This window comes from Hypomesus nipponensis, chromosome 7 (genome assembly GCF_054491055.1).
Source record: "Hypomesus nipponensis isolate SF chromosome 7, ASM5449105v1, whole genome shotgun sequence".
NCBI classification, from domain to species: domain Eukaryota; kingdom Metazoa; phylum Chordata; class Actinopteri; order Osmeriformes; family Osmeridae; genus Hypomesus; species Hypomesus nipponensis.
Window position 1 is genome coordinate 16730001 of NC_140367.1, and position 10000 is coordinate 16740000.

Genomic DNA, 10000 nt, shown 5'->3' on the forward strand with positions numbered 1-10000 from the left:
GCTGGTATGGCCGTACAAAATAAGTTGACAACCATAGGCTACTTATCCATATACAGATTTAGCAATTGACAATGCAAGGTGGTCTCTCTCTCTCTCTCGTGTCAAAATGAAAACAGCTTCCAGCCCCTTTCATGAAGGACTACTTGTGCATATTGCAAGATTTCAGTTTCTAAGTGAATGAGCAAAAGAGCATACAGCACCTGGTATTCCCAGGCGGTCTCCCATCCAAGTACTAACCAGGCCCGACCCTGCTTAGCTTCCGAGATCAGACGAGATCGGGCGTTGCCAGGCTGGTATGGCCGTACGAAATAAGTTGACAACCATAGGCTACTTATCCATATACAGATTTAGCAATTGACAATGCAAGGTAGTCTCTCTCTCTCTCTCTCTCGTGTCAAAATGAAAACAGCTTCCAGCCCCTTTCATGAAGGACTACTTGTGCATATTGCAAGATGTCAATTTCTAAGTGAATGAGCAAAAGAGCATACAGCACCTGGTATTCCCAGGCGGTCTCCCATCCAAGTACTAACCAGGCCCGACCCTGCTTAGCTTCCGAGATCAGACGAGATCGGGCGTTGCCAGGCTGGTATGGCCGTACGAAATAAGTTGACAACCATAGGCTACTTATCCATATACAGATTTAGCAATTGACAATGCAAGGTGGTCTCTCTCTCTCTTTCTCTCTCTCTCGTGTCAAAATGAAAACAGCTTCCAGCCCCTTTCATGAAGGACTACTTGTGCATATTGCAAGATTTCAGTTTCTAAGTGAATGAGCAAAAGAGCATACAGCACCTGGTATTCCCAGGCGGTCTCCCATCCAAGTACTAACCAGGCCCAACCCTGCTTAGCTTCCGAGATCAGACGAGATCGGGCGTTGCCAGGCTGGTATGGCCGTACGAAATAAGTTGACAACCATAGGCTACTTATCCATATACAGATTTGGCAATTGACAATGCAAGGTGGTCTCTCTCTCTCTCTCTCTCGTGTCAAAATGAAAACAGCTTCCGGCCCCTTTCATGAAGGACTACTTGTGCATATTGCAAGATTTCAGTTTCTAAGTGAATGAGCAAAAGAGCATACAGCACCTGGTATTCCCAGGCGGTCTCCCATCCAAGTACTAACCAGGCCCGACCCTGCTTAGCTTCCGAGATCAGACGAGATCAGGCGTTGCCAGGCTGGTATGGCCGTACGAAATAAGTTGACAACCATAGGCTACTTATCCATATACAGATTTAGCAATTGACAATGCAAGGTGGTCTCTCTCTCTCTCGTGTCAAAATGAAAACAGCTTCCAGCCCCTTTCATGAAGGACTACTTGTGCATATTGCAAGATTTCAGTTTCTAAGTGAATGAGCAAAAGAGCATACAGCACCTGGTATTCCCAGGCGGTCTCCCATCCAAGTACTAACCAGGCCCGACCCTGCTTAGCTTCCGAGATCAGACGAGATCGGGCGTTGCCAGGCTGGTATGGCCGTACGAAATAAGTTGACAACCATAGGCTACTTATCCATATACAGATTTGGCAATTGACAATGCAAGGTGGTCTCTCTCTCTCTCTCTCTCGTGTCAAAATGAAAACAGCTTCCGGCCCCTTTCATGAAGGACTACTTGTGCATATTGCAAGATTTCAGTTTCTAAGTGAATGAGCAAAAGAGCATACAGCACCTGGTATTCCCAGGCGGTCTCCCATCCAAGTACTAACCAGGCCCGACCCTGCTTAGCTTCCGAGATCAGACGAGATCAGGCGTTGCCAGGCTGGTATGGCCGTACGAAATAAGTTGACAACCATAGGCTACTTATCCATATACAGATTTAGCAATTGACAATGCAAGGTGGTCTCTCTCTCTCTCGTGTCAAAATGAAAACAGCTTCCAGCCCCTTTCATGAAGGACTACTTGTGCATATTGCAAGATTTCAGTTTCTAAGTGAATGAGCAAAAGAGCATACAGCACCTGGTATTCCCAGGCGGTCTCCCATCCAAGTACTAACCAGGCCCGACCCTGCTTAGCTTCCAAGATCAGACGAGATCGGGCGTTGCCAGGCTGGTATGGCCGTACGAAATAAGTTGACAACCATAGGCTACTTATCCATATACAGATTTAGCAATTGACAATGCAAGGTGGTCTCTCTCTCTCTTTCTCTCTCTCTCGTGTCAAAATGAAAACAGCTTCCAGCCCCTTTCATGAAGGACTACTTGTGCATATTGCAAGATTTCAGTTTCTAAGTGAATGAGCAAAAGAGCATACAGCACCTGGTATTCCCAGGCGGTCTCCCATCCAAGTACTAACCAGGCCCGACCCTGCTTAGCTTCCGAGATCAGACGAGATCGGGCGTTGCCAGGCTGGTATGGCCGTACGAAATAAGTTGACAACCATAGGCTACTTATCCATATACAGATTTGGCAATTGACAATGCAAGGTGGTCTCTCTCTCTCTCTCTCTCGTGTCAAAATGAAAACAGCTTCCGGCCCCTTTCATGAAGGACTACTTGTGCATATTGCAAGATTTCAGTTTCTAAGTGAATGAGCAAAAGAGCATACAGCACCTGGTATTCCCAGGCGGTCTCCCATCCAAGTACTAACCAGGCCCGACCCTGCTTAGCTTCCGAGATCAGACGAGATCGGGCGTTGCCAGGCTGGTATGGCCGTACGAAATAAGTTGACAACCATAGGCTACTTATCCATATACAGATTTGGCAATTGACAATGCAAGGTGGTCTCTCTCTCTCTCTCTCTCTCTCTCGTGTCAAAATGAAAACAGCTTCCAGCCCCTTTCATGAAGGACTACTTGTGCATATTGCAAGATTTCAGTTTCTAAGTGAATGAGCAAAAGAGCATACAGCACCTGGTATTCCCAGGCGGTCTCCCATCCAAGTACTAACCAGGCCCGACCCTGCTTAGCTTCCGAGATCAGACGAGATCGGGCGTTGCCAGGCTGGTATGGCCGTACGAAATAAGTTGACAACCATAGGCTACTTATCCATATACAGATTTGGCAATTGACAATGCAAGGTGGTCTCTCTCTCTCTCTGTCTCTCTCTCTCTCGTGTCAAAATGAAAACAGCTTCCAGCCCCTTTCATGAAGGACTACTTGTGCATATTGCAAGATTTCAGTTTCTAAGTGAATGAGCAAAAGAGCATACAGCACCTGGTATTCCCAGGCGGTCTCCCATCCAAGTACTAACCAGGCCCGACCCTGCTTAGCTTCCGAGATCAGACGAGATCGGGCGTTGCCAGGCTGGTATGGCCGTACGAAATAAGTTGACAACCATAGGCTACTTATCCATATACAGATTTGGCAATTGACAATGCAAGGTGGTCTCTCTCTCTCTCTCTCTCTCTCTCTCTCTCGTGTCAAAATGAAAACAGCTTCCAGCCCCTTTCATGAAGGACTACTTGTGCATATTGCAAGATTTCAGTTTCTAAGTGAATGAGCAAAAGAGCATACAGCACCTGGTATTCCCAGGCGGTCTCCCATCCAAGTACTAACCAGGCCCGACCCTGCTTAGCTTCCGAGATCAGACGAGATCGGGCGTTGCCAGGCTGGTATGGCCGTACGAAATAAGTTGACAACCATAGGCTACTTATCCATATACAGATTTGGCAATTGACAATGCAAGGTGGTCTCTCTCTCTCTCTCTCTCTCTCTCTCTCTCGTGTCAAAATGAAAACAGCTTCCAGCCCCTTTCATGAAGGACTACTTGTGCATATTGCAAGATTTCAGTTTCTAAGTGAATGAGCAAAAGAGCATACAGCACCTGGTATTCCCAGGCGGTCTCCCATCCAAGTACTAACCAGGCCCGACCCTGCTTAGCTTCCGAGATCAGACGAGATCGGGCGTTGCCAGGCTGGTATGGCCGTACGAAATAAGTTGACAACCATAGGCTACTTATCCATATACAGATTTAGCAATTGACAATGCAAGGTGGTCTCTCTCTCTCTCTCTCGTGTCAAAATGAAAACAGCTTCCAGCCCCTTTCATGAAGGACTACTTGTGCATATTGCAAGATTTCAGTTTCTAAGTGAATGAGCAAAAGAGCATACAGCACCTGGTATTCCCAGGCGGTCTCCCATCCAAGTACTAACCAGGCCCGACCCTGCTTAGCTTCCGAGATCAGACGAGATCGGGCGTTGCCAGGCTGGTATGGCCGTACGAAATAAGTTGACAACCATAGGCTACTTATCCATATACAGATTTAGCAATTGACAATGCAAGGTAGTCTCTCTCTCTCTCTCGTGTCAAAATGAAAACAGCTTCCAGCCCCTTTCATGAAGGACTACTTGTGCATATTGCAAGATTTCAATTTCTAAGTGAATGAGCAAAAGAGCATACAGCACCTGGTATTCCCAGGCGGTCTCCCATCCAAGTACTAACCAGGCCCGACCCTGCTTAGCTTCCGAGATCAGACGAGATCGGGCGTTGCCAGGCTGGTATGGCCGTACGAAATAAGTTGACAACCATAGGCTACTTATCCATATACAGATTTAGCAATTGACAATGCAAGGTGGTCTCTCTCTCTCTCTCTCTCTCTCTCGTGTCAAAATGAAAACAGCTTCCAGCCCCTTTCATGAAGGACTACTTGTGCATATTGCAAGATTTCAGTTTCTAAGTGAATGAGCAAAAGAGCATACAGCACCTGGTATTCCCAGGCGGTCTCCCATCCAAGTACTAACCAGGCCCGACCCTGCTTAGCTTCCGAGATCAGACGACATCGGGCGTTGCCAGGCTGGTATGGCCGTACGAAATAAGTTGACAACCATAGGCTACTTATCCATATACAGATTTGGCAATTGACAATGCAAGGTGGTCTCTCTCTCTCTCTCTCTCTCTCTCTCGTGTCAAAATGAAAACAGCTTCCAGCCCCTTTCATGAAGGCATACTTGTGCATATTGCAAGATTTCAGTTTCTAAGTGAATGAGCAAAAGAGCATACAGCACCTGGTATTCCCAGGCGGTCTCCCATCCAAGTACTAACCAGGCCCGACCCTGCTTAGCTTCCGAGATCAGACGAGATCGGGCGTTGCCAGGCTGGTATGGCCGTACGAAATAAGTTGACAACCATAGGCTACTTATCCATATACAGATTTAGCAATTGACAATGCAAAGTGGTCTCTCTCTCTCTCTCTCTCTCTCTCTCTCTCTCTCTCTCGTGTCAAAATGAAAACAGCTTCCAGCCCCTTTCATGAAGGACTACTTGTGCATTTTGCAAGATTTCAGTTTCTAAGTGAATGAGCAAAAGAGCATACAGCACCTGGTATACCCAGGCGGTCTCCCATCCAAGTACTAACCAGGCCCGACCCTGCTTAGATTCCGAGATCAGACGAGATCGGGCGTTGCCAGGCTGGTATGGCCGTACGAAATAAGTTGACAACCATAGGCTACTTATCCATATACAGATTTAGCAATTGACAATGCAAGGTGGTCTCTCTCTCTCTCTCTCTCGTGTCAAAATGAAAACAGCTTCCAGCCCCTTTCATGAAGGACTACTTGTGCATATTGCAAGATTTCAGTTTCTAAGTGAATGAGCAAAAGAGCATACAGCACCTGGTATTCCCAGGCGGTCTCCCATCCAAGTACTAACCAGGCCCGACCCTGCTTAGCTTCCGAGATCAGACGAGATCGGGCGTTGCCAGGCTGGTATGGCCGTACAAAATAAGTTGACAACCATAGGCTACTTATCCATATACAGATTTAGCAATTGACAATGCAAGGTGGTCTCTCTCTCTCTCTCGTGTCAAAATGAAAACAGCTTCCAGCCCCTTTCATGAAGGACTACTTGTGCATATTGCAAGATTTCAGTTTCTAAGTGAATGAGCAAAAGAGCATACAGCACCTGGTATTCCCAGGCGGTCTCCCATCCAAGTACTAACCAGGCCCGACCCTGCTTAGCTTCCGAGATCAGACGAGATCGGGCGTTGCCAGGCTGGTATGGACGTACGAAATAAGTTGACAACCATAGGCTACTTATCCATATACAGATTTAGCAATTGACAATGCAAGGTAGTCTCTCTCTCTCTCTCTCTCGTGTCAAAATGAAAACAGCTTCCAGCCCCTTTCATGAAGGACTACTTGTGCATATTGCAAGATGTCAATTTCTAAGTGAATGAGCAAAAGAGCATACAGCACCTGGTATTCCCAGGCGGTCTCCCATCCAAGTACTAACCAGGCCCGACCCTGCTTAGCTTCCGAGATCAGACGAGATCGGGCGTTGCCAGGCTGGTATGGCCGTACGAAATAAGTTGACAACCATAGGCTACTTATCCATATACAGATTTAGCAATTGACAATGCAAGGTGGTCTCTCTCTCTCTTTCTCTCTCTCTCGTGTCAAAATGAAAACAGCTTCCAGCCCCTTTCATGAAGGACTACTTGTGCATATTGCAAGATTTCAGTTTCTAAGTGAATGAGCAAAAGAGCATACAGCACCTGGTATTCCCAGGCGGTCTCCCATCCAAGTACTAACCAGGCCCAACCCTGCTTAGCTTCCGAGATCAGACGAGATCGGGCGTTGCCAGGCTGGTATGGCCGTACGAAATAAGTTGACAACCATAGGCTACTTATCCATATACAGATTTGGCAATTGACAATGCAAGGTGGTCTCTCTCTCTCTCTCTCTCGTGTCAAAATGAAAACAGCTTCCGGCCCCTTTCATGAAGGACTACTTGTGCATATTGCAAGATTTCAGTTTCTAAGTGAATGAGCAAAAGAGCATACAGCACCTGGTATTCCCAGGCGGTCTCCCATCCAAGTACTAACCAGGCCCGACCCTGCTTAGCTTCCGAGATCAGACGAGATCAGGCGTTGCCAGGCTGGTATGGCCGTACGAAATAAGTTGACAACCATAGGCTACTTATCCATATACAGATTTAGCAATTGACAATGCAAGGTGGTCTCTCTCTCTCTCGTGTCAAAATGAAAACAGCTTCCAGCCCCTTTCATGAAGGACTACTTGTGCATATTGCAAGATTTCAGTTTCTAAGTGAATGAGCAAAAGAGCATACAGCACCTGGTATTCCCAGGCGGTCTCCCATCCAAGTACTAACCAGGCCCGACCCTGCTTAGCTTCCGAGATCAGACGAGATCGGGCGTTGCCAGGCTGGTATGGCCGTACGAAATAAGTTGACAACCATAGGCTACTTATCCATATACAGATTTGGCAATTGACAATGCAAGGTGGTCTCTCTCTCTCTCTCTCTCGTGTCAAAATGAAAACAGCTTCCGGCCCCTTTCATGAAGGACTACTTGTGCATATTGCAAGATTTCAGTTTCTAAGTGAATGAGCAAAAGAGCATACAGCACCTGGTATTCCCAGGCGGTCTCCCATCCAAGTACTAACCAGGCCCGACCCTGCTTAGCTTCCGAGATCAGACGAGATCAGGCGTTGCCAGGCTGGTATGGCCGTACGAAATAAGTTGACAACCATAGGCTACTTATCCATATACAGATTTAGCAATTGACAATGCAAGGTGGTCTCTCTCTCTCTCGTGTCAAAATGAAAACAGCTTCCAGCCCCTTTCATGAAGGACTACTTGTGCATATTGCAAGATTTCAGTTTCTAAGTGAATGAGCAAAAGAGCATACAGCACCTGGTATTCCCAGGCGGTCTCCCATCCAAGTACTAACCAGGCCCGACCCTGCTTAGCTTCCGAGATCAGACGAGATCGGGCGTTGCCAGGCTGGTATGGCCGTACGAAATAAGTTGACAACCATAGGCTACTTATCCATATACAGATTTGGCAATTGACAATGCAAGGTGGTCTCTCTCTCTCTCTCTCTCTCTCTCGTGTCAAAATGAAAACAGCTTCCAGCCCCTTTCATGAAGGACTACTTGTGCATATTGCAAGATTTCAGTTTCTAAGTGAATGAGCAAAAGAGCATACAGCACCTGGTATTCCCAGGCGGTCTCCCATCCAAGTACTAACCAGGCCCGACCCTGCTTAGCTTCCGAGATCAGACGAGATCGGGCGTTGCCAGGCTGGTATGGCCGTACGAAATAAGTTGAAAACCATAGGCTACTTATCCATATACAGATTTAGCAATTGACAATGCAAGGTGGTCTCTCTCTCTCTCTCTCTCTCTCTCGTGTCAAAATGAAAACAGCTTCCAGCCCCTTTCATGAAGGACTACTTGTGCATATTGCAAGATTTCAGTTTCTAAGTGAATGAGCAAAAGAGCATACAGCACCTGGTATTCCCAGGCGGTCTCCCATCCAAGTACTAACCAGGCCCGACCCTGCTTAGCTTCCGAGATCAGACGAGATCGGGCGTTGCCAGGCTGGTATGGCCGTACGAAATAAGTTGACAACCATAGGCTACTTATCCATATACAGATTTAGCAATTGACAATGCAAGGTAGTCTCTCTCTCTCTCTCTCTCGTGTCAAAATGAAAACAGCTTCCAGCCCCTTTCATGAAGGACTACTTGTGCATATTGCAAGATGTCAATTTCTAAGTGAATGAGCAAAAGAGCATACAGCACCTGGTATTCCCAGGCGGTCTCCCATCCAAGTACTAACCAGGCCCGACCCTGCTTAGCTTCCGAGATCAGACGAGATCGGGCGTTGCCAGGCTGGTATGGCCGTACGAAATAAGTTGACAACCATAGGCTACTTATCCATATACAGATTTAGCAATTGACAATGCAAGGTGGTCTCTCTCTCTCTCTCTCTCTCTCGTGTCAAAATGAAAACAGCTTCCAGCCCCTTTCATGAAGGACTACTTGTGCATATTGCAAGATTTCAGTTTCTAAGTGAATGAGCAAAAGAGCATACAGCACCTGGTATACCCAGGCGGTCTCCCATCCAAGTACTAACCAGGCCCGACCCTGCTTAGCTTCCGAGATCAGACGAGATCGGGCGTTGCCAGGCTGGTATGGCCGTACGAAATAAGTTGACAACCATAGGCTACTTATCCATATACAGATTTAGCAATTGACAATGCAAGGTAGTCTCTCTCTCTCTCTCTCGTGTCAAAATGAAAACAGCTTCCAGCCCCTTTCATTAAGGACTACTTGTGCATATTGCAAGATTTCAGTTTCTAAGTGAATGAGCAAAAGAGCATACAGCACCTGGTATTCCCAGGCGGTCTCCCATCCAAGAACTAACCAGGCCCGACCCTGCTTAGCTTCCGAGATCAGACGAGATCGGGCGTTGCCAGGCTGGTATGGCCGTACGAAATAAGTTGACAACCATAGGCTACCTATACATATACAGATTTGGCAATTGACAATGCAAGGTGGTCTCTCTCTCTCTCTCTCTCTCTCTCTCTCGTGTCAAAATGAAAACAGCTTCCAGCCCCTTTCATGAAGGACTACTTGTGCATATTGCAAGATTTCAGTTTCTAAGTGAATGAGCAAAAGAGCATACAGCACCTGGTATTCCCAGGCGGTCTCCCATCCAAGTACTAACCAGGCCCGACCCTGCTTAGCTTCCGAGATCAGACGAGATCGGGCGTTGCCAGGCTGGTATGGCCGTACGAAATAAGTTGACAACCATAGGCTACTTATCCATATACAGATTTAGCAATTGACAATGCAAGGTAGTCTCTCTCTCTCTCTCTCTCTCTCTCTCTCTCTCTCTCGTGTCAAAATGAAAACAGCTTCCAGCCCCTTTCATGAAGGACTACTTGTGCATATTGCAAGATTTCAGTTTCTAAGTGAATGAGCAAAAGAGCATACAGCACCTGGTATTCCCAGGCGGTCTCCCATCCAAGTACTAACCAGGCCCGACCCTGCTTAGCTTCCGAGATCAGACGAGATCGGGCGTTGCCAGGCTGGTATGGCCGTACGAAATAAGTTGACAACCATAGGCTACTTATCCATATACAGATTTAGCAATTGACAATGCAAGGTGGTCTCTCTCTCTCTCGTGTCAAAATGAAAACAGCTTCCAGCCCCTTTCATGAAGGACTACTTGTGCATATTGCAAGATTTCAGTTTCTAAGTGAATGAGCAAAAGAGCATACAGCACCTGGTATTCCCAGGCGGTCTCCCATCCAAGTACTAAC

At 47.0% G+C, this 10000-nt stretch overlaps 32 non-coding genes and 3 pseudogenes across 32 annotated transcripts in view; all 35 read right to left on the reverse strand.

Annotated features, from left to right (window-relative positions):
• Nucleotides 1-18, reverse strand: part of LOC146279594 (5S ribosomal RNA) — a 119-nt gene extending 101 nt beyond the window's left edge. The window contains exon 1 of the ribosomal RNA XR_014764584.1: nt 1-18. This exon is cut by the window's left edge and continues 101 nt beyond it. This is a non-coding gene — a ribosomal RNA (5S ribosomal RNA).
• Nucleotides 19-188: 170 nt separating this feature from the next.
• LOC146279595 (5S ribosomal RNA) lies at nt 189-307 on the reverse strand. Its single transcript, XR_014763326.1, has one exon. It is a non-coding gene; the product is annotated as a 5S ribosomal RNA (ribosomal RNA).
• A 174-nt stretch (nt 308-481) lies between these two features.
• On the reverse strand, nt 482-600 carry LOC146279596 (5S ribosomal RNA). The gene has a single exon (XR_014763327.1). It is a non-coding gene; the product is annotated as a 5S ribosomal RNA (ribosomal RNA).
• Nucleotides 601-780: 180 nt separating this feature from the next.
• On the reverse strand, nt 781-899 carry LOC146279597 (5S ribosomal RNA). The gene has a single exon (XR_014763191.1). It is a non-coding gene; the product is annotated as a 5S ribosomal RNA (ribosomal RNA).
• A 174-nt stretch (nt 900-1073) lies between these two features.
• LOC146279598 (5S ribosomal RNA) lies at nt 1074-1192 on the reverse strand. Its single transcript, XR_014764821.1, has one exon. It is a non-coding gene; the product is annotated as a 5S ribosomal RNA (ribosomal RNA).
• A 168-nt stretch (nt 1193-1360) lies between these two features.
• LOC146279599 (5S ribosomal RNA) lies at nt 1361-1479 on the reverse strand. Its single transcript, XR_014763328.1, has one exon. It is a non-coding gene; the product is annotated as a 5S ribosomal RNA (ribosomal RNA).
• Nucleotides 1480-1653: 174 nt separating this feature from the next.
• Nucleotides 1654-1772, reverse strand: LOC146279600 (5S ribosomal RNA). Its single transcript, XR_014764822.1, has one exon. It is a non-coding gene; the product is annotated as a 5S ribosomal RNA (ribosomal RNA).
• Nucleotides 1773-1940: 168 nt separating this feature from the next.
• LOC146279601 (5S ribosomal RNA) lies at nt 1941-2059 on the reverse strand. The gene has a single exon (XR_014765335.1). It is a non-coding gene; the product is annotated as a 5S ribosomal RNA (ribosomal RNA).
• Nucleotides 2060-2239: 180 nt separating this feature from the next.
• LOC146279602 (5S ribosomal RNA) lies at nt 2240-2358 on the reverse strand. Its single transcript, XR_014763329.1, has one exon. It is a non-coding gene; the product is annotated as a 5S ribosomal RNA (ribosomal RNA).
• Nucleotides 2359-2532: 174 nt separating this feature from the next.
• On the reverse strand, nt 2533-2651 carry LOC146279603 (5S ribosomal RNA). Its single transcript, XR_014763330.1, has one exon. It is a non-coding gene; the product is annotated as a 5S ribosomal RNA (ribosomal RNA).
• Nucleotides 2652-2831: 180 nt separating this feature from the next.
• Nucleotides 2832-2950, reverse strand: LOC146279604 (5S ribosomal RNA). Its single transcript, XR_014763331.1, has one exon. It is a non-coding gene; the product is annotated as a 5S ribosomal RNA (ribosomal RNA).
• Nucleotides 2951-3134: 184 nt separating this feature from the next.
• Nucleotides 3135-3253, reverse strand: LOC146279605 (5S ribosomal RNA). Its single transcript, XR_014763332.1, has one exon. It is a non-coding gene; the product is annotated as a 5S ribosomal RNA (ribosomal RNA).
• A 186-nt stretch (nt 3254-3439) lies between these two features.
• On the reverse strand, nt 3440-3558 carry LOC146279606 (5S ribosomal RNA). Its single transcript, XR_014763333.1, has one exon. It is a non-coding gene; the product is annotated as a 5S ribosomal RNA (ribosomal RNA).
• Nucleotides 3559-3744: 186 nt separating this feature from the next.
• On the reverse strand, nt 3745-3863 carry LOC146279607 (5S ribosomal RNA). Its single transcript, XR_014763334.1, has one exon. It is a non-coding gene; the product is annotated as a 5S ribosomal RNA (ribosomal RNA).
• A 172-nt stretch (nt 3864-4035) lies between these two features.
• LOC146279608 (5S ribosomal RNA) lies at nt 4036-4154 on the reverse strand. The gene has a single exon (XR_014763336.1). It is a non-coding gene; the product is annotated as a 5S ribosomal RNA (ribosomal RNA).
• A 170-nt stretch (nt 4155-4324) lies between these two features.
• On the reverse strand, nt 4325-4443 carry LOC146279609 (5S ribosomal RNA). The gene has a single exon (XR_014763337.1). It is a non-coding gene; the product is annotated as a 5S ribosomal RNA (ribosomal RNA).
• A 180-nt stretch (nt 4444-4623) lies between these two features.
• On the reverse strand, nt 4624-4742 carry LOC146279610 (5S ribosomal RNA; annotated as a pseudogene).
• Nucleotides 4743-4924: 182 nt separating this feature from the next.
• On the reverse strand, nt 4925-5043 carry LOC146279611 (5S ribosomal RNA). Its single transcript, XR_014763338.1, has one exon. It is a non-coding gene; the product is annotated as a 5S ribosomal RNA (ribosomal RNA).
• A 194-nt stretch (nt 5044-5237) lies between these two features.
• Nucleotides 5238-5356, reverse strand: LOC146279612 (5S ribosomal RNA; annotated as a pseudogene).
• A 174-nt stretch (nt 5357-5530) lies between these two features.
• On the reverse strand, nt 5531-5649 carry LOC146279613 (5S ribosomal RNA). Its single transcript, XR_014764585.1, has one exon. It is a non-coding gene; the product is annotated as a 5S ribosomal RNA (ribosomal RNA).
• Nucleotides 5650-5819: 170 nt separating this feature from the next.
• On the reverse strand, nt 5820-5938 carry LOC146279614 (5S ribosomal RNA; annotated as a pseudogene).
• A 174-nt stretch (nt 5939-6112) lies between these two features.
• Nucleotides 6113-6231, reverse strand: LOC146279615 (5S ribosomal RNA). The gene has a single exon (XR_014763339.1). It is a non-coding gene; the product is annotated as a 5S ribosomal RNA (ribosomal RNA).
• A 180-nt stretch (nt 6232-6411) lies between these two features.
• LOC146279616 (5S ribosomal RNA) lies at nt 6412-6530 on the reverse strand. Its single transcript, XR_014763202.1, has one exon. It is a non-coding gene; the product is annotated as a 5S ribosomal RNA (ribosomal RNA).
• Nucleotides 6531-6704: 174 nt separating this feature from the next.
• LOC146279617 (5S ribosomal RNA) lies at nt 6705-6823 on the reverse strand. The gene has a single exon (XR_014764823.1). It is a non-coding gene; the product is annotated as a 5S ribosomal RNA (ribosomal RNA).
• A 168-nt stretch (nt 6824-6991) lies between these two features.
• Nucleotides 6992-7110, reverse strand: LOC146279618 (5S ribosomal RNA). Its single transcript, XR_014763340.1, has one exon. It is a non-coding gene; the product is annotated as a 5S ribosomal RNA (ribosomal RNA).
• Nucleotides 7111-7284: 174 nt separating this feature from the next.
• Nucleotides 7285-7403, reverse strand: LOC146279619 (5S ribosomal RNA). Its single transcript, XR_014764824.1, has one exon. It is a non-coding gene; the product is annotated as a 5S ribosomal RNA (ribosomal RNA).
• A 168-nt stretch (nt 7404-7571) lies between these two features.
• LOC146279620 (5S ribosomal RNA) lies at nt 7572-7690 on the reverse strand. Its single transcript, XR_014763341.1, has one exon. It is a non-coding gene; the product is annotated as a 5S ribosomal RNA (ribosomal RNA).
• A 180-nt stretch (nt 7691-7870) lies between these two features.
• LOC146279621 (5S ribosomal RNA) lies at nt 7871-7989 on the reverse strand. The gene has a single exon (XR_014763342.1). It is a non-coding gene; the product is annotated as a 5S ribosomal RNA (ribosomal RNA).
• Nucleotides 7990-8169: 180 nt separating this feature from the next.
• On the reverse strand, nt 8170-8288 carry LOC146279622 (5S ribosomal RNA). Its single transcript, XR_014763343.1, has one exon. It is a non-coding gene; the product is annotated as a 5S ribosomal RNA (ribosomal RNA).
• A 174-nt stretch (nt 8289-8462) lies between these two features.
• On the reverse strand, nt 8463-8581 carry LOC146279623 (5S ribosomal RNA). The gene has a single exon (XR_014763344.1). It is a non-coding gene; the product is annotated as a 5S ribosomal RNA (ribosomal RNA).
• Nucleotides 8582-8759: 178 nt separating this feature from the next.
• Nucleotides 8760-8878, reverse strand: LOC146279624 (5S ribosomal RNA). Its single transcript, XR_014765668.1, has one exon. It is a non-coding gene; the product is annotated as a 5S ribosomal RNA (ribosomal RNA).
• Nucleotides 8879-9050: 172 nt separating this feature from the next.
• LOC146279625 (5S ribosomal RNA) lies at nt 9051-9169 on the reverse strand. Its single transcript, XR_014765942.1, has one exon. It is a non-coding gene; the product is annotated as a 5S ribosomal RNA (ribosomal RNA).
• Nucleotides 9170-9353: 184 nt separating this feature from the next.
• On the reverse strand, nt 9354-9472 carry LOC146279626 (5S ribosomal RNA). The gene has a single exon (XR_014763345.1). It is a non-coding gene; the product is annotated as a 5S ribosomal RNA (ribosomal RNA).
• Nucleotides 9473-9664: 192 nt separating this feature from the next.
• Nucleotides 9665-9783, reverse strand: LOC146279627 (5S ribosomal RNA). The gene has a single exon (XR_014763347.1). It is a non-coding gene; the product is annotated as a 5S ribosomal RNA (ribosomal RNA).
• Nucleotides 9784-9951: 168 nt separating this feature from the next.
• Nucleotides 9952-10000, reverse strand: part of LOC146279628 (5S ribosomal RNA) — a 119-nt gene continuing 70 nt past the window's right edge. Inside the window, exon 1 of the ribosomal RNA XR_014763348.1 lies at nt 9952-10000. This exon is cut by the window's right edge and continues 70 nt beyond it. This is a non-coding gene — a ribosomal RNA (5S ribosomal RNA).